At 38.8% G+C, this 19,664-nt stretch overlaps 1 non-coding gene across 1 annotated transcript; it reads left to right on the forward strand.

The window, feature by feature from the left end:
- Nucleotides 1–7,954: 7,954 nt before the first annotated feature.
- Nucleotides 7,955–8,061, forward strand: LOC120070390 (small nucleolar RNA R71). Its single transcript, XR_005479885.1, has one exon. It is a non-coding gene; the product is annotated as a small nucleolar RNA R71 (small nucleolar RNA).
- The last annotated feature ends 11,603 nt before the right edge of the window (nucleotides 8,062–19,664 follow it).

Here is a 19,664-nt window from a genome sequence, read left to right on the forward strand (position 1 = left end):
CTCGAACTCTGTGATCACCTCGGTCACAAACACCCTAACAGCACGAATGGCCTCCACATAACCTCGACAGTGTCGAGTTGAGTATGATACCACCAAGAAGGCTACCTTGGTATTCTCGGTGTGAAAATCTAGAGGGTGGGCTCTGTTTGGACTTGGTTTAAGGTAGAAGACGGAGGATTCAACAATCGTGTAAACGATTGAGTAAGTGAGAGAAGACAAAACCTATCGTATAGATCGATGCCTAATCATTTAGCAAAAGCTAAGCGATCATTTAGCTCATCGCTTAATTCCGTGTTTGTCGCTTACAAAATACTAAACGATCATTTACCTTCGTCAAGCTGTCGCTTAGTAAATCCTATTTACTTGACAACTTTTGTGAGATTCTTTTTCCAAGAGAGAAAATCTCAAAAACAATTTTTTGCCAAAAACTTACTAAAATTAGGAAAACAATTTTCCTTTTATCTCACGGTTACCATGAACCACCAATAACCTCCCACTCAATTGGTTATTAGATAAAAATATTTAATTATCCAATAATTAATATTATTATAAATGTAAATGATAACCAACTTATCATACTATATTTATAACCTATAGTTTTAATATTTCATCTCATGAAACATATAAACAATAGTTATTTTTCTTTTCCATGTCACTTAATGTAAATCTCATTTACATTAATCTTCCACTAGTTGTATCTCATACATCATACCAATTATATCATATATTGATGCGTTGATTTATCATGTGATGAAAGGATGTGTGGATGCGATGATCATGCAAGTTTTCTTAATAAAGCCCAAGTATAAGCCTTCTTAGGGTCCTGGTTAGTCCAGGGTCGTACGCAAGGATTACTAATAGATATGCGACAGACTCTCTGATCCTATTGTGATGGTGATTAAGAAGTAGATGGTTATTTAATTTAGATTTTCTAATGCGATGGAATTAAAAGCGTATCGATGAAAGGGTGGTGTTGTAACAAGTATGCGATGAAGGGGTTGAGAAGAGGTTTTGCTAGCATTTCTTAAGATATTGTACAAGTCATGCGATCATGCTATACACAAATATTAAGCACTACATTTCTCAATGCATGAGGCTACATTTCCTATTTTTAGGATGCATGCAATGTGTATGGAATGTAGCATATAGAACTTATTTCTAAGTCTCTACTCTTGCTTATGCGATCTAATCTGACTCTCTCAAGCTTAGATTCTATCTTTAGACTACTCTCCCAAGTACTCTAAATGATGAATGAAGCATACATAAGACAAGATGATCGCATAAAGTGCATAGCTTAAGTCATGCAAGCTAAGTACTTCTCAACCCATTCACAAATTTAGTTACTCATGCATGGTGTGGAGAGACTGATCATAAATTGAAATGAAGTTTCCATTTTTTTTTTTTACAAATAAAGTGTTTGAGTACAAAACAATAAATGGTGTAAGGAGTATCAAGCCAGGTAAACAATGTCTTGCTTCCTCTGGCTTTTTACACTGCTCTTATCACTTTAACTCTTTCCTGAATTGTAGAATCTTGCTCTCGCAAGGGTTGAGTATCTCACTTTAACTTTTCTCATTAATGATTGTGTGGATGGGCAACATTAATTTTCATACCTTGTTGCGTTGTCTGATGGTCACTGGAAGTTTAATGTATTTGCAATGGTATGGTCTTCAACAGCCGTCAACTAAATTTCTGATTTGACCGTAATCAGCTTTACGTCCCATCATGTTTCATTATATTAGGCTACCGCCTTTATGTAAAGTCATCATACGATCATCTTTGAGGTACCCTTGGATCGCAAACTTAAACGCGCCATCGCATTGTGCCTTTGGATCGAAAACTTAAGCACGCAATCGCATTGTACCTACACAGAATAACTCAATTTAACTACTTTTATGCGATGAGCATTAGCGATCACAATTTTCTTTTAGTTTGGCGCATCCAATCATAATATTTCCTATTTCAACATCGCTTTCTCCCATTTTTTTAATAATTTGAGCTTTAATAACTTGTATTTCTACTAGTTATCATACCCCCAAATTTAAAATAATGCTTGCCCTCAATCATAAAACTAAAGATTTCTCAAAATTTCAATCGTCTTCACCCTGTCTAGGCTTCTCATGATGTCTTATTCAAATCGCTGAACCAATGACTTATTAATTTCTATCCTAATCTCTTCCTAAAATATTTCTAACCTCTAGGGACCGCGAGCTTAATCTTCAAAAAAATCTTTACTCATTTCCCAGGACATCGCATGATTTATTTCAAATTTTATCAAACCGGGATGTTCAAGCGGTTTCGGCCTTTGCATGATTCAAATATTCATTTTGTGATCTTGCATTGATCCGAGTGCTCAGCCTTCATTTTGGCTTGCCCCTACGGGTGTCATGCGGACATCCAACTACAAGCGAGCCGCTCTTTTCAGTCAAAACTCATGCCCATCATTTTACTGGGCAGCGGAGTTGTGATCACTTAACTTCTGCGTTGATCACGATTCCCACCTTCGTTTTGGCTTGCCCCCATGGGTGTCATGCGGACATTCAACTACGAGCAAGATCCGATCACAACATTATATAATATATTTTTTTAATTGAAATGAAGATTTGAAAATAACGAGGCTGAAAATAACACCCCCCAAATTTAAAACACAGCAATGTCCTCATTACTGAAGACGAAATAATTCATGCAATGGACTCAAAAAAATTTGTAAAAATAGTTTTGAAGTAAAACTGGTAGACCACTATATTTTAGAAATTTTTTGTGAATCGATTGTTCTGAAATTAATCTGACGCTAGTTCATGTGATAAGAAAAGAAGCATATATTTCATCATTGAAGTCATAATGGGCAAATGATGAATGCGACGATCAAATCAAGTAATCAGAAATTCAAAATTTAGCCAAACAAGAGAGAATGCGATAGTAAAATTCAGCAATATTAAATTGAAAATGAAAAGTACAAAAATTAAAATAAGATGAGGTAAGGAAGGATACAACCCCCAAATTTAATTTTTCGTCCACATCATTGTGATCGCATCCTTTCCTGTGATGCGCTGATATTGTAATTGCGATGGGATGATTTTTTCTAAGCTTAACCGGTCGCGTGTTGTAAGCCCATCGCATTACTCCATTGCATTCGTCTATTACGATCAAAATGATGAAATAAAAAAGATAGAAAGATAGAAAGAAAAGGGTTGACAATCATAAAGAATAATAAATATGCAGAAAGTAAAATAGATTTCGAAAGAAAAACAAAAAGGATACTCAAAAGGATATACTTCATCCCTAATGAATGTATGCCGCTTATCATCGCAGGGACTGAGTGTTTCTTCTTTATTATGGCTTACTCAAGTCAATGGAGGTTTTCTCGTGTTAGAAATCTCCTCCATGATACATCTTTACTCTTTGTCCATCACTTTAAATGCGTTGGTCCCATCTTTGTTGGTCAATTCTACTACTCCATGCGGGTATACTTCTTTGATTATGAAAGGCCCAGACCAACGTGACTTCAATTTTCCAGGAAAGAGATGCAGCCTAGAGTTGAACAGTAATACCCTTTGACCTATCTTGAGGTTTTTCTCACAAAGACGCTTATAATCTCCACTCGTCCAGCTCTAGTAGTTGAAGTTTTCTCTCTTCTCCTGCAACCTTAGAATCAAAGTTAAGTTTCTTAACTGCCCACATCGCCTTATATTCTAGTTCCAACGGTAGATGACAGGCCTTTCCAAACACCAATACATATGGTGACATGCCTATGGGTGTCTTATAATCAGTTTGATATGCCCACAAGGCATCATCCAGTTTCATGGACCAAACCTTCCGCGATGGGTTTACCACCTTCTCTAAGATTGACTTGATTTCTCTGTTAGAAATCTCTGCTTGTCCGTTTGTTTGAAGGTGATATGCGGTGGTGATCTTATGGTGGAAATTATATTTCATCAACAGTTTACTAACAATGCGATTCACAAAGTGGGTCCCTTCGTCACTTATTATGGCACATGGGGTGCCAAAACAAGTGAAGATGTTTCTTTGCAAGAACTTAGAGATTGTTGCCGTATCGTTTGCAACACATGAAACAACTTCAATCCATTTGGAAACATAGTCGACAGCCAATAGAATGTATTTATGACCATTTGACGATGGAAATGGTCCCATGAAATCTATTCCCCAGATGTCGAATAGTTCCACCTCTAAAATGATGTTCATTAGCATCGCATTTTTTTTTGAAATGCTTTCAGTGCATTGGCACTTATCGCATTTCATGTAGTATTCTCGTGTGTCCTTAAATAGAGTGGACCAATAATACTCACATTGCAAAACTTTTGCTGTTGTGCGCTGTCCACCAAAATGCCCACCATAGGGTGATTCATGACATTGAAACAATATGCGATGGAAAGCAGTTTCTAGAACACATAGTCTTAATATCTGGTATGGTTCCCTTTTGTAGAGATTCAGATCGTCCCAGTAGTAAAATTTGCATTCATGAATGAGCCTTTTCTTTTGATGGGATGTGTAGTTTTCGAGGAATTGCTTGCAAACCAAGAAGTTGACAATATCCACATACCAGGGTAGTTCTTCAATCTTAAGCAACTACTCATCAGGAAATGAGGTGTTCACCTTCAACTAGAAGCGATCCACTTTTGGATTCTTTAATCGTGATAAATGGTCAGTGACCTGATTTTATGTTCCCTTTCGGTCGATTATTTCCATATTAAATTCTTGGAGTAAGAGAACCCATCAGATTAGTCTAGGCTTCGCATCTTTTTTGGTCATAAAATATCTTATCGCATAGTGGTTTGTGTGGACTATCACTTTCGACCCCAACAAGTACGATATAAATTTTTCAATTGTAAAAATCACCGCTAAAAGTTGCTTCTCGGTGGTGGTATACTTCGTCTGCGTAGAGTTTAATGTTCTGCTAGCATTTGCAATAGGGTGTAACATTGTCTTTACTTTTTTGTGCCAAAACTGCCCCCATCGCATATATGCTGGCATCGCACATCAATTCGAATGGCTTTGCCCAATCAGGTACGATCAGAATTGGCGCTGTAGTTAATGCATCCTTTAGTGTTTTGAATGTTATGAGGTAGTGTGAATCAAAATCAAAGGGTCTATTAGCTTCCAACAATGCATTCAAAGGTCGAGCGATTTTGGAAAAGTCCCTCACAAATCTTCTGTAAAACCCCGCATGTCCTTGGAAACTCCTTAAAGCTTTCAATTTGCTAGAGGTGGAAGTTTTTCTATAGCTTCAATTTTTCCATTGTCCATCTATAACCCATTCCTTGAAACCTTGTGCCCGAGCACAATTCCTTCTTTGACCATAAAATGACACTTTTTCCAGTTCAACACTTGATTAGTTTCTTCACATCTTTTCAGTATTCTCTCTAGGTTTTGTAGACATATTTCATATGTTTGCCCATAGACTGAGAAATCATCCATAAATATTTTAACCGAGTCTTCAAGGTACTCGAAGAAGATCACCATCATAAACCTTTGAAACGTACTGGAAGCATTGCATAATCCAAAAGGCATGCGACGAAAGGCGAACGTTCCATATGGACATGTCAACGTGGTCTTTTCTTGATCCTTTAGTGCGATCATAATTTAGTTATAGCCTGCGTACCCATCAAGGAAGCAGAAATAATCATTCTCTACTAATCGATCGAGCATTTGATCAATGAAAGGCAAGGGAAAATGATCTTTCTTTGTCGCCGTGTTGAGTTTCCTGTAGTCCATACAAATCCGCTAACTCGTGATGATCCTCATAGGATCAATTCATTGTTTGCGTTAGGAACCACTGTCATCCCACATTTTTTAGGAACACATTGCACGGGGCTGATCCACGTGCTATCTGCGATAGGATAGATAATGTCGGCATCTAACCATTTGATGATTTCTTTTTTGACAGCCTCTTTCATTGCAAGGTTCATTCTACATTGAGGTTCTATTGAGCCCTTTTCATTTTCTTCAAGCTGAATTCGATGCATACAATACATTGGGCTAATACCTTTGATGTCTGCGAGCGTCCATATGATTGCTCTAATATATTTCCTTAGAACACTGAGCGGCGCAGTTTCTTTTTCTTCACGTAACGCAGAGGATATGATGACTAGTAAGGTTTCATTCTGGCTGAGAAATACGTACTTCAAGTAGGTTAGTAAAGTTTTGAGTTCTAGTGTAGGTGGTTGCTCTAAAGAGGGCTTATGTGTTTTTCTTTCTTCATCCAAATTCAGCATTTTCTCATTCTTCAATATCTCTGTTATCGCATGGCAAGTCTCTATGGATGTTGTCACATCCCCTCTTTCTTCATTTTCTTCTTCGGACTCTCAATTTTCAATGCAAGTGTGTTCATCATCGGAATCGGATAAGCCTCCCTCATCTGGGAACTTCATTGCTTGATAATATTGAACTTGAGCTTCTTTCCGTTAATGCTCATTATGATTTCGCCCTTGTGCACATCTATTTAAGCACGACCTGTAGACAATAATGGTCATCCCAATATGATTGGAACATCTTTATCTGCCTCATAATCTAAGATAATGAAGTCTGCAGGAATGAATATGTCTATTGTTACTAAGACATCCTTTAATTTTCCTTTAGGGTGCACCAAGGATCTATCGGCGAGTTGAAGAGTCACCGTTGTGGTGTTAGCTATCCCACATTCAATCTTTTGAAAATTTAAAGGGGCATTAAGTTTATGCTAGCCTCAAGATCGCATAATGCTTGACCAATATAAATTCTTCCTATTGAACAGGGTATTGTGAAACTGCCTGGGTCACACATCTTTGGTGGGATTATAGTTGGATTCTTGTGTCAATGCCACCATGGTGAATCTTCCCGTGCATCTTCTCTTTGAGACAATGTCGTTAAAAAATTTTGCATATACCGGCATCTGCTCTGTTGCTTCTGAATGGAATATTGATGTGCAATTGTTTCAATATTTCCAAGAAACGCTGATATTGGTTTTCATTGTTATGTTTCTTTTTCAGTCTTTGAGGAAATTGAGGTAGCTGTACTTTAATGTTTCATGGTTTGGAGGCTTAAAGGTGATCAAATCTTCTAGTTCCCTAGTTTCGGACTCCTTTGATTCAGTCTTCGATAGATGCTTTTCTGATTCAATCGGAGGTTGCTCCTTTGACTCGATCTTATAAGGCTTCTTTCTGACTTCTATCGTTGCCTTTCTACTCCTTAGGGTGACTGCTTGGCAGTGTTCTTTCCCTGCATCCCCTGGATTGCGTGGAAGCTCGGTTGAGCTAGGCAATGTCCCTTGGGGTCTATTCTTTAGCTCTCCTTTAATTTGTCCCATTTGAATTTCCAAATTGCGGAGGTTTTGAAGGACTATTTCATTCTTTTCGATGTATTGCTTCAACAAGTTTTCCAGGGATGATGAGGATGGTGTTTGAGAGCTGTTAGCTTGCTGTTGTCCATTAATTCTATGGAAAAACCCTGGTGGTCCCTCTCTTTGAGCCATAGGCTGACTGCCTTGCTGTTGGTTGTTCTTCCAAGAAAAATTAGGGTGATTTCGCCACCCTGGGTTGTAACTGTTTAAAAATGATTGTTTTTGACAAAGTAATCGGATTGAGGATTTCGTAGGCATTCTTCAAAAGAATGCGATTCTTCACATACGACACAACTGGTGTTTGTTTGCTCTAACGCATTGACTTGCCCATTTAGAGTTCCTGAATTGTTTATTGTGATGCCTTGCAACAAGTTTATCATCACATTCATCTCATTTTGTAATGATGTGATGGCACCATTACTCGTATTACCTTCAGTGGGCTTTGTTCTTTGATCGCTTTCTTGCCAATCTTCGTGGTTTTTTTAGATGTAATCAACAATATTCTTTGCTTCATCATATGTTTTGTCTAGGAGACCTCCTGCTGCTGCCGCATTGGTAGCTGTCTGTGATGCAGAGTTGAGTTCATGATAGAAAATCTCCATTTGGAGACAATATGGTAATCCATTGTGTGGGCAGTCACGTACCAGTCTCTTGAATCTCGCCCATGCGTCACTGAGTGATTCATATTCTTCTTGTTCAAAATTGGTGATCAATTTCCTTCTTCTGGCATTTTCTGTAGGAGGGAAATACTTCTTCATAAACTTCTCCACAACTTGCTCCCATGATGTTATCTCTCCTGGTTCGAGAGAGTATGCCCATTTTCTTGCTTTATCGTATGGTGAAAATGGAAATAACGTGAGTCGAACCTCTTTTGGGGAAATATTAGGGAACACAAAAGTGTTGCAAATTTCAATGAAGCTTCGTAGATGGGCATGCGGATCTTCACCATGCCGTCCTCTGTACTGTCCTGCTATTTGTATCATTTGTAACATTACTGGCTTCATTTCGAACCTCGATCCATCCAATGCTGGTATGATGATTCCTGGGGAGAAATCATACAAGTTTGGTGACGTATAGTCCCAGATGGGTCTATTACGATCATTTTCCAGTAGGATGGGATTTTCCATCATGTTGTTTTCATTCGCTACTCGTTCTTCAGATTGTTCAGCCATTCTATGAACTCTTCCTTGTCGTTTACGTCTGTTTCTCTACTTTTTGTGAACATTTCTTTTGATCTCTGGATTGTACTTGAGCTCAGGAGTATGTCCTTCACTCATATGATGCTTGCTTCTTCCTTCACTGGTGGAATGGTAATACTCCAAAGGTCGAAAGCTGCAAAGATCAAAGAGGTTTGATGTTAGCGCAAGCAATACCGTAATCCTTGGCAACGACGCCAAAAAATTGATGCATTGATTTATCATGTGATGAAAGGATGTGTGGATGCAATGATCATGCAAGTTTTTCTAACAAAGCCCAAGTATAAGGCTTCTTAGGGTCTTGATAAGTCCAGGGTCGAACGCAGGGATTACTAAATAGATATGCAACAGACTCTTTGATCCTATTGCGATGGTGATTAAGAAGTAGATGGTGATTTAACTTAGATTTTCTAATGCGATGGAATTAAACGTGCAACTATGAAAGGGTGGTGTTATAACAAGTATGCTATGAAGGGGTTGAGAAAAGGTTTTGCTAACATTTCTTAAGATATTGTATAAGTCATGGGATCATGTTGTACACAAATATTAAGCACTACATTTCTCAATGCATAAGGCCACATTTCCTATTTCTAGGATGCATGCGAGTATGGAATGTAGCAGATAGAACTTATTTCTAGTATCTACTCTTGCTTATGCGATGTAATCTGACTATCTCAAGCCTAGATTCTGTCTTTAGACTACTCTCCCAAGTACTCCAAATGATGAATGAAGCGCATAGCTTAAGTCATTCCAGCTAAGTACTTCTCTACCCATTCACAAATTTAGTTACTCATGCACAGTGTGGAGGCTCTGATCATAAATTGAAATGAACTTTCCATTTTTTTTTTTTTGAATAAAGTGTTTGAATACAAAACAATAAATGGTGTAAGGAGTATCAAGCCAGGTAAACAATATCTTGCTTCCTCTGGCCTTTTACACTGCTCTTATCACTTCAACTCTTTCCCAAATTGTAGAATCTTGCTCTCGCAAGGGTTGGGTGTCTCTCCTCTGTGCTGCCTTTGGCAGTCACTCGACCTCACTAAAAAGTAATTTCTTCTCAAGAACTCCCTTCCCTCGGCTTCGCCTCGCTTCCTCGCACACTCTTTCTAGTTTGGTAACATTGGGTATTTATAGATTTCTAGACAAAGTAGTTCTTCTCACTAATGATTGCGTGGATAGGCAACATTAATTTCCATACCCTTTTGCGTCGTCTGATAGTCACTGGAAGTTAAATGTATTTGCAACGGTATGGTCTTCAACGACCGTCCCATCATGTTTCATTACATTAGGCTACCGCCTTTATGTAAAGTCATCATGTGATCATCTTGGAGATATCCTTGGATCGCAAACTCAAATGCGCCATTAAATTGTGCCCTTTGATCGCAAATTCAAGCTCGCCATCTCATTGTACCTGCACAGAATAATGAAATTTCACTGCTTTTATGTAATGAGCATTAGCGAGCACAATTTTCTTTTAGTTTGCCGCATCCAATCATAATATTGCCTATTTCAACATCACTTTCTCCTTTTTAATAATTTGAGCTTTAACAACTTGTATTTCTATCAATTATCATATATAATCAAATTACCTCTTGTCAATTTGAACATTTCTAATCAACACCAAAAACTGATCCTTAACTAAATCCATTGAGCTATTGATGACATGTAGAAATGCATGTCATCTTAGTCCTTTTACTTAGAATTATGAAGTTTGTTAGGCAGAAATTGTGTCGATCGTGCTAGGAATTCATGAGAAAAAGAGTTTGCATCGATCAGCATGTCGAATCTCAGCTAACTCATTATTTTGTGTTAATTATGCGTTCAATGTTCTATTTTTGTAGTCAATGCAGGAAATGAACGCAAAAGCAGAAACCGGACCATCGCATAGATGACCGCATGAGGAGAAAAACTCCATCGCAAGGCAAATGCATTGATCAACGCATGGATGTTACGGTAATCAGTCGTATGCATCCATCGCATGAGAGTTGCGCTCGTCAAGCAATTGCAGTCATCATGTAGAGTTGCAGTGTTAAGCGAATGTGACCATTGAATGATTATGGCTATGCGACAACGCATTCTATTGGGATCAATGCAAGGTAGTTGAAATGAACACATCAATGCATCTACCTCGAGAAAATCCAAAGCTAATGTTGACATTTCACCTACCAAACCGTTGGTGGCAGAGGTTCAAAAAGGACGAACGCATCGAACATCAGACTCAAAGTAGTCCAATTAATGCTGCCGGTGGCCAAGCTTTATAAATAGAAGCCGATGAGCTCAAATTCATTTTATCCAAGGTTTTCGCCTGAGGTTCGCTTGGGTCAGATCCTTTGATCCAGACAAACTGTGTGAAAAGACGCTGAGAGTTCTTCACCTCCTTCATCCATTCTGAGTGACAACCGGAGCCTTTAATAGAGCCAGATCTCGAGAGAGCCAGCACCTCTGCCCATCCATGGCACCACCGGCAGCCTTGACGTTCATCCGCTGGAAGCAAAGTTTTGCTTCCAGCTAGTCATTTCTTTTTCCTTTCTTTTCCTTTATTGTATTGTATGACATTTTGATTTAAGAAATTAATACAATGTGTTTTTAATGGATTTCTCTATTCCTTCAACTCCATCTCCATCTTCTTGCTTAGCATCTTTACTTTCATTGCAACACTTAGTGAGATTACTTAGGTATTGCATACTTAGTCATGTGGATTAAGGATATGAAGCATGTAGCAACCTACCGAGAGGTATGCGTTGCGTGATTGTGTGAGTAACCTTATTTGCTTAGTGTGAAGCTGTAGAAATGTCAGTCTATAGGCTAATGCAATGCTTGTCTATGAGTAGAGTCAGCAACCAACTGCCCGGGAGGATAAGTGGTTGGTTGCATTAAGCAATGTATGCATTGTTCACTAGGGATAGTAACAACCTTGCATCAATCAAGTTCATGTGGTTACCTTGTTCTATGAGCGCATCATTCATCATTTAGGCATACTTGAGAGAGTAGTCTAAAACCCAAATCTAAGACTCGAGAGAGCGGATTGGAACGCATAGGTAAGAACGGGAAACTTAGAGATAAGCTCTGTTTGTTAACACTGCATTGCATGCACCCTAGGAATAGGAATGATATTATATGGTCACATATTTGTGTGGATGTCATTTTGTCATCGCATAAATAGGAGTAGAGGCTTATGTGTAGGCCCTGTAGACTTAGTGCATAAATCGCATGCGTTTTAGTAATAGAAGTCGTATCATTCGCAATGAGAGGTGGTTTACTATTGTATATGGGTTACATGATCGCATGGGTTACGTTGACTAGGGTTGCCCTTGCGATCACTCTTAAGTTTTGCAATGAAAACATCTATGCATTTTTTCTACTTTCCCATACATTTATTTCATGTCAAAGTTTGTTGCATCTCTATCTTTCATGCATATTCTCATTGCGTTGTCTGATAGATAGGAGTAGGAGTAGGATTAACTTAGTTACATCCCCTTTATTCTTTTATTCAATCGCCGCATGCACAATCACTGCAAACATATAGTTACAAGTCCCTATGTTCGACCTCGGATTACCCGAGAAACTTGCGTTCATGTTATACTTGGCGTGAATGCAAGAAAACTTGTCACAAGAGCATGGTCATCGCATACATTCATTAACGCAATTTTCGTTCCAACACATGACCATCGACGCATGACTATCAACGCATATCTTAGGAACATGCATAAGGTCCACCATCCAGTAACTGTCAGGCACTCCACTAAAGACCGACATCTGAACTCTTCTTACCACAGATATATTATGTGTCCATCTTAACCAATCAACAGTACGACAATCCTTCACAGATCGCTCGTAAGTACAGCTTGGCCAATAACCGTTATGCCTTTGTAGTTACATCTATCTCCTTAAGTACTACTGATCCCTCTAATGAACATAAGTCATAGTCCTACTTTGACTAAATCCTCTCTTCCAAAGAGAAGTTGTGCCCACTATGTTTAAGCCCTTAAGGGAGCAATTTATCTACTTACCCTTGCTTTAGAGAAGAAGTAAATTCCATCTTGTATAACTGAGTTCCCAGCTCCCAAATCAGACAAGTCCCCAAAAAGGTAGGCATGTTGAGTTGGCAATCTGGCCATTCTCACCCATACTAATCAAAGAACCGCATTCAAAGGCAAGAGTTCCCAAAACACTCAAGATTGAGGTCGTGTCACCTATGGTCGTTTAGGTGAGATGTAAGTCTCCAGTATCAACGACCTTATATACAGAGTCTAGTCATCTCGTGGTTCGGTCTTATACAAACTCTTTCTATAGGACACCCTCGCTCGCATGTCTCCTTATGAATGATCAGGATCTACCATCTGTAGTAGTTTACAACACTTGCAAACCTCTACAAGGTGGGTCGTATTCGTATTGTACTAGGATCAGGTATCCCACCTTAATCCTTATACTACATACTTATTTAGGTTATCACTTAAGGCATAATCCACACGTATATCACATATACATGCTTAAGTTCACATAAGATAACTAAGGAGCTTTGTTATTGGATATGAGTAAATACCAGAATGAAATAATAATTATTTTATTCATCAAACAATGTGTAGCATTACAAACAACGAGACTGTAGGAGAATTAGGACACTAATCCAAAAAATTTCCTACTTGTCCTAATGATTTAGGAGACTAATGTACAATATACAATAAACTAAGACATACTCTAGTATCATCTCTCACTTGCCCTAGACAAGATGTTGCATGTCTCATAGACCCAGACTCTCCAGGTGACCCTCAAACACTTTAGCCGTGAGGGCCTTTGTAAAGGCACCAACAACGTTGTGCTCTGATGCAATCTTCATGACTATCACATCACCACGATGCACAATCTCCCTGATCATGTGATATTTTCGTTCGATGTGCTTACCTGACGATGACTTTGAGGCTCCTTCGTATTTGCCACAGCCCCGCTGTTATCACAATAAAGAGTGATAGGCAAATCCACATTTGGAACAACTTCCAAATCTAAAAGGAATTTTCTCAGCCAAACAGCCTCCTTAGCTTCTTTAAAAGCAGCTACGTATTTGACTTCCATATTAGAGTCCGTGATGCATCCTTGCTTGATGCTTCGCCAGACTACAACCCCTCCATTCGGAGTGAAAACTGACCCTGATGTCGATTTGTGAGAATCTCGATCGCTCTGAAAGTCAGAGTCCGTGTATCCTGTAAGGATCTGATCCTTATCTCCATACACGAGCATGTAGTCCCTCGTTCTCTGAAGATACTCGAAGATCGTCTTGACCGCCGTCTAGTGATCAAATCTTGGATTGCACTGATACCGATTGACTATCCCTACTGCATAGCAAAAGTCGAGTCTGGTACACAACATTGCATACATCAAGCTTCCTACAACAGAGGCATAGGGAATTCGTCTTATCTCCTTAACCTCTTGAGGTGTCTTAGGATATTGATCCTAAGACAAAACAATTCCATGTCTGAAGGGTAACAAACCTCTCTTGTAATCCTGCATCCTGTACCTGATCAATATTTGATCAATGTACGATGCCTGAGATAGGGCTAACTATTTGTTTTTATGATCCCGAATGATCTGGATCCCTAGAACATACTGTGCCTTACCTAAATCTTTCATTTGGAACTGGGAAGCTAGCCACTTCTTTAATTTCAGTCAGATACCCTATATCATTCCCAATGAGTAGGATATCACCCACAAATAGTATCAGGAAAGCTACTGAGTTGTTGATGATCTTCTTGTATACACAAGGCTCATCAACGTTTTGATCAAAGCCAAACGACTTGATAGTAATGTCAAATCTGGTGTTCCAAGATCTAAATGCTTGTTTCAGCCCATAAATGGACCTATTAAGCCTGCAAACTCTTTGCTCTTGATCGGGAACTACGAAACCCTCTAGTTGAGTCATATAGATGGTCTCCTCAAGATTACCAATAAGAAAGGCAGCCTTGATGTCCATTTTTCTTATCTCATAATCATAAAATGTGGCTATGGATAGGAGGATCCTGATAGACTTGCGCATGACAACAGGTGAGAAAGTTTCCTTATAGTCAAGTCCATCGACCTAGGTATAACCCTTTGCCACGAGTCGACCCTTAAAGGTTTGCACCTTTCCATCTACACCTCTATTTCGCTTATAAATCCACTTACACATAATAGGTCTTATCCCATCAGGCGGATCCACAAGCTCCCAGACGTTATTGAAGTACATAGACTCCATTTCCTGGTTCATGAATTTAATCCATTCATCCTTGTCAATATCCTCCATTGCTTTCTTAAAAGACAATGGATCCTCGACCCCATCATTAGAAATGATGTTCTGGGCTTCAGTCAAACCCATGTAGTGATTCTGTGGGTTCATAACCCCCCCACTTCGTCGAGGCAGTCTCAACTCTTGAGTTGGTTGACTAGATGTACCTACCTCAACAACTCTCGTTGATTTGTCGGCCTGTTCAACAACTCTTGTTGAACCCTCATCAGTCTCAGTCTCACTAGAAATCTCACATAAAACGAGCTTACTTCGTGGTTTATGATCCCTCATGTGGCCTTCTTCTAAGAAGATTGTTGGGGTTGATGCCCTAAAGTCTCGTGTTCTATAGTTTGTAAACAGCATGTACGAACGCCTGTGTTGTTAATATATGATATTTATTTCACATCTTGTAATTTTGCTCAGTTACTTGTTTTATTTTCTTTACCACAAACCAATAAACATAAAATCCCTAGTTATCTGTATGTGACTTAAGCATGTATGTGGTGACATACAAGTGGATCATGTCTTGAGTGATAACCAAAATGGTCTGTAGTATATGGATAAAGGAGGGAAACCTTATCCTGGTAATGCTATAGATGCGGCCCGCGTTGTGGAATGGTCACAAGTGTTGTGACTTGTCACAGATGGTCTGATCCTGATAATTCGTGTTGGGGACATGCGAGCGGGGGCGTCCTATACAAAGAGTTTGTATAAGACCTAACCACGAAGTGTTAACGTCTCGTTATATAACACGTTCATGATAGAGACTCCACTTCACTAGGATGACCATAGTAACATGACCTTAATCCTGAGTGAGTTGGGAACTCTTACCATTGAGGGCGGTTCTTTGATTTGTATGGGTGCGAATGGCCAGGTCACCAATTCAAATTGACAAGAGGAAGTTCGATTATATATAATATAATTGGACTGGTTAATTATATATGATATAATTGACAAATGTATGAGATACATTATTTTGGAGGAAATTAGATATAAATATAATTTATATCAAGTAGAGGAGAAAATACTATAGTAGATATATGATATCAAACTATAGGATAAAAATATAATATGATTATATTAATTAGGTATTTAATTGGTTAATTATAAGATAATTATGCCAAATTTCACGTTCGGACAGGGGTTAGTGGGCAGCATCGGTTATTGTAAGCGATGAGTTAAAATGAAAAAGGTTTTCATTTTGAATCGCCCGTCAATCATCCAAAGTATTCGTGGGAGAGCGTGCGTTGGAGAATTGTTGAATGATCATTTAAGCATTTCGAGAGACTATACGATAGCTCTTCTCCGCCTGAAGGATCGTCCACCTCACACTAAACGATCGCACACTGTCGCCTACACGATCGAATAGCTTCTCTAAACGATCGTATAGTGTGCCAATTTAGTAAAACGATCGTGTACCTTTTCCTAAACGATCGTTCAGTAAATCTTACGTGATTGTATAGCTCCTCCTAAACGATAAGCACTTCTGCTATGCGATAGCATCGTTTTCTCTCCCATTTGCTTATCGCCTACACGATTCGTGTTTCCTCCGTCCTCTACTAAATTCACCACAACCCACCCTTTAGGTTTTCACTCCGAGAATACTTGGGGCTCTTTAGTGGTGGTGTCATCCCTGTTGCAGTCGTGAGTTCATGTTGATCATGCTGCTACAGTCGACGTTTCCGCTGAGCGTTGGTAGATCTCGTGGAGGTTTTCCGCTGCGTTGGAGTTCCAAAGTGTGAAGACTGTCTTCAACTGGTATGAAACTCTCTCCCTTGTTGTTTATCTTGTTCTTAGCATTCCGTTAATTAGAGTTTATTTGCATAACTATATGTATTGAATGTATAATATTGTATTTCAGTCATGGTGAGATCAAAGCGATCCAAACGCGCTCATGGAACTCTTAGATATGAGATCCTTAAAAGATAGCATTTGTAGAAACAAACACTTTGTTCTCACTCAGATCATAGAAGTATCCACCTCTCGTTTCCTTGGGATAGCCTACAAAGAGGTAAAATCTTGAATGTGGTTCCAACTTCTTCGGGTTAGTCAATAGCACATGTGTCGGACTCCCCAAATTCAGACATGACGTAAACTACCATTACGGCCTCTCCACAACTCAAAAGGCGTTTCAAAAAATCTTTTCAAGGGAACGTTATTCAAGATGTAGCATGTAGTCTCAACTGAAAACCCCCAAAATGAGTCTGGAAGATGAGCATAACTCATCATAGACTGAACCATATCCAACAAGGTTCTGTTTCTCCTTTCTGATATACCATTCTGCTAAGGTGTACTTAGGACCGAGATTTGGGACGCAATTCTATGTTCTATCATATAGTTCTGAAATTTGAGGTCCATATACTCTCCACCATGATCAAATCGTAGTATTTTTATCTTCTTACCAAACAAGTTTTCAACCTTAGCCTTATAATCCTTGAATTTTTCAAGGGCTTCAGACTTATATTGAATTAGGTAGAGATACCCATACCTTGAATAATCATCTACGAAAGAATGAAATATTCATACCCACCTCGAGCCCTAACACTCATTGGATCACAAAGGTCAGAATGTACAAGCTCAAAGGCTTCCTTGGCTCTGTAACCTTTTCCAGTAAAAGGTCATTTGGTCATCTTGCCTTCAAGGTAAATCGTTTAGGTCAGCAAGCTTCATCGTTTAGTAACTGACTAAATGATCGCTTAGTAACACGAGGTAGATCGTTTACCTGTCATCGCGGTACGCGATCGCATAGACAATCGTTTAGGTCAGCAAGCTTCATCGCTTAGTAACTAACTATACGATCGCTTAGTAACGCAAGGTAAATCATTTACCTGTCGTCATGCTACACGATCACATGGACGATCAGGTTTCACAGCCTCGTCGTTGTCTACGCGATTGTTTAATTTATGCTCTGATCGTATAGTGTGCGTTGAATGATCGGCTACCTACTCGAGTTTGCTACACGATGAAGACCTTTTGATGGTTCAAGATTCGGTTCGCCTGTGAACCGGTTTGCTCAATGAAAAATGTAATAGATAAGGTTTTTTCATTCCCATTTTTTGTAGAGGCTCATCCCGGTCCATTAATCCTTTTGTTTATTACATGCGATGTATGTTTTTTATATGTCATATGGTATGAACATATAATAAATCCCACCTTAGGTTATGCAATGGTCATGCATCATCTCTTTATTGTAATTGTTATAATTTAGAGAAGCATGGTTTAATTATGTAAGAGCATTCTCATGCATCATATAATATAAGAGTTATATTTATGTATGCATAAAAAGCATTGACATGCATCATCTTTATATTATAATTTTTATAGTATAAGGGTGAATGATAGCATGTTTGCTTGGTTGTTACGTGTTATATAAAAGTTATATATAGTAATGATTGGAAATTGCATGAAGCATGACACATAGGTTACTTTATAAATGTTATAAACGCCTCATTGTGCACAATGGTTTTAGTTGTTTCTTTTTAAAAGTTAAAGAGAAATTAGAACTAAAAGAAATAAGAAAGACATGTATGCTCACTTAGGTTTAATTCATGGTTTTAAAGTGTTTAAAACTTGGATCACATAGACCTAAGATCACGGTTCTAATACGATTAGCAACCCTAAGGATTTAATCTTTTAATCAGTTTAATAGGATTAAATTGGCTAATAAAAGGTTAAAGTGTAGCAAATCTATCTATAAGGGACCTTTCGTCTAAGGCAGATTCTGTCTAGGCTGGGGTATTTAAGTTGACGGAAACGTAACACCCTACCTGGGAACTTACCTAGAAAGGTGAATTAGATAGATTTGATGCATATATGCAAGTTAAGGACAATCCATTAAAGTGTTTAAATGTGACTAATTAACTTGTTCATATTTCATAGACAAACGTTGTTTATGAACAAAGTTTAAAAAGAAGACTTAGACTAAAATTAATAGCCGGATTGTCTAGGTTAATGAATCCCTACGTAAAACATTCAGTGTGAGGTACTTGGGGCAAAAAATGCTTCACTTAAACTTTTCACGTTTCTCCTAAATAGTCCATATCGTGAGATTTACCCTCTACCTCCGACACCTTTGGCATGTCCCCCTAACAGATGGTGTTTGGGTAGGTCAATATTAAGGTGGATGGAGAGAGTGTTCATAGTAAGTGGAAGCGGGAAGTGTGACAGCATATCCCTCGGTCTCCCCTGTTAGGTAGAATAAAGTTACTGCGCATCGTCTCGAGGCAGCTTGGGAGTGTCCCCCTAAAGGATGGCAGTTTTGCACGTTTCTTTATTTGATCTCCTGTAAGAGGATAAGGTAACTTAGTCTCTTGTCCTAATCTGCTTCTTTCCTACGATGGGCTCATTAGGGCGGGACTCTGGTACCGAAAGCGAGGGGTTACACTTACATGGAATAGTTAAAGGTTAACCATTCTAGACCGAAAAATGGTGGTTGTTAGATTCAGTTCCAAAAGTTGGTTCTGCCTAATGGTTGAGAATGTCTCATCCCAGCGAAGGGGCAACTGATTACCCCACCGGTGACGTTTGTTCTGCCTCACTAGGGCATCATTGCAAAATAGAAGTCTATAACTTGGGTACTTGAAATTGTTTTGCAAAACTGGTTGGTTTAAAAGTGGTTTAGCAAAGTCTGATAAAATTTTGTTCTTATTTTCAGCAACATTTTCAAAATAGCAAAAACCACTTTAGCATTACTTAGTGCCGAAAAACTTACTAGCGATAATTTTGCAACATGGAAACACATGATCATGACGATCCTGATCATCGAGGATTTCATGTTCACTCTCACGGAGGCTTTTCCTTCTATTCCAGCTCCGAATGCCGCTCGAAATGTTCGGGAGGCATACGAATGATGGACAATGGCGAATGAAAAGGCCCG

This window comes from Benincasa hispida, chromosome 1 (genome assembly GCF_027475165.1).
Source record: "Benincasa hispida cultivar pf3 chromosome 1, pf3_genome.v1.1, whole genome shotgun sequence".
Classification (NCBI taxonomy): Eukaryota; Viridiplantae; Streptophyta; class Magnoliopsida; order Cucurbitales; family Cucurbitaceae; genus Benincasa; species Benincasa hispida.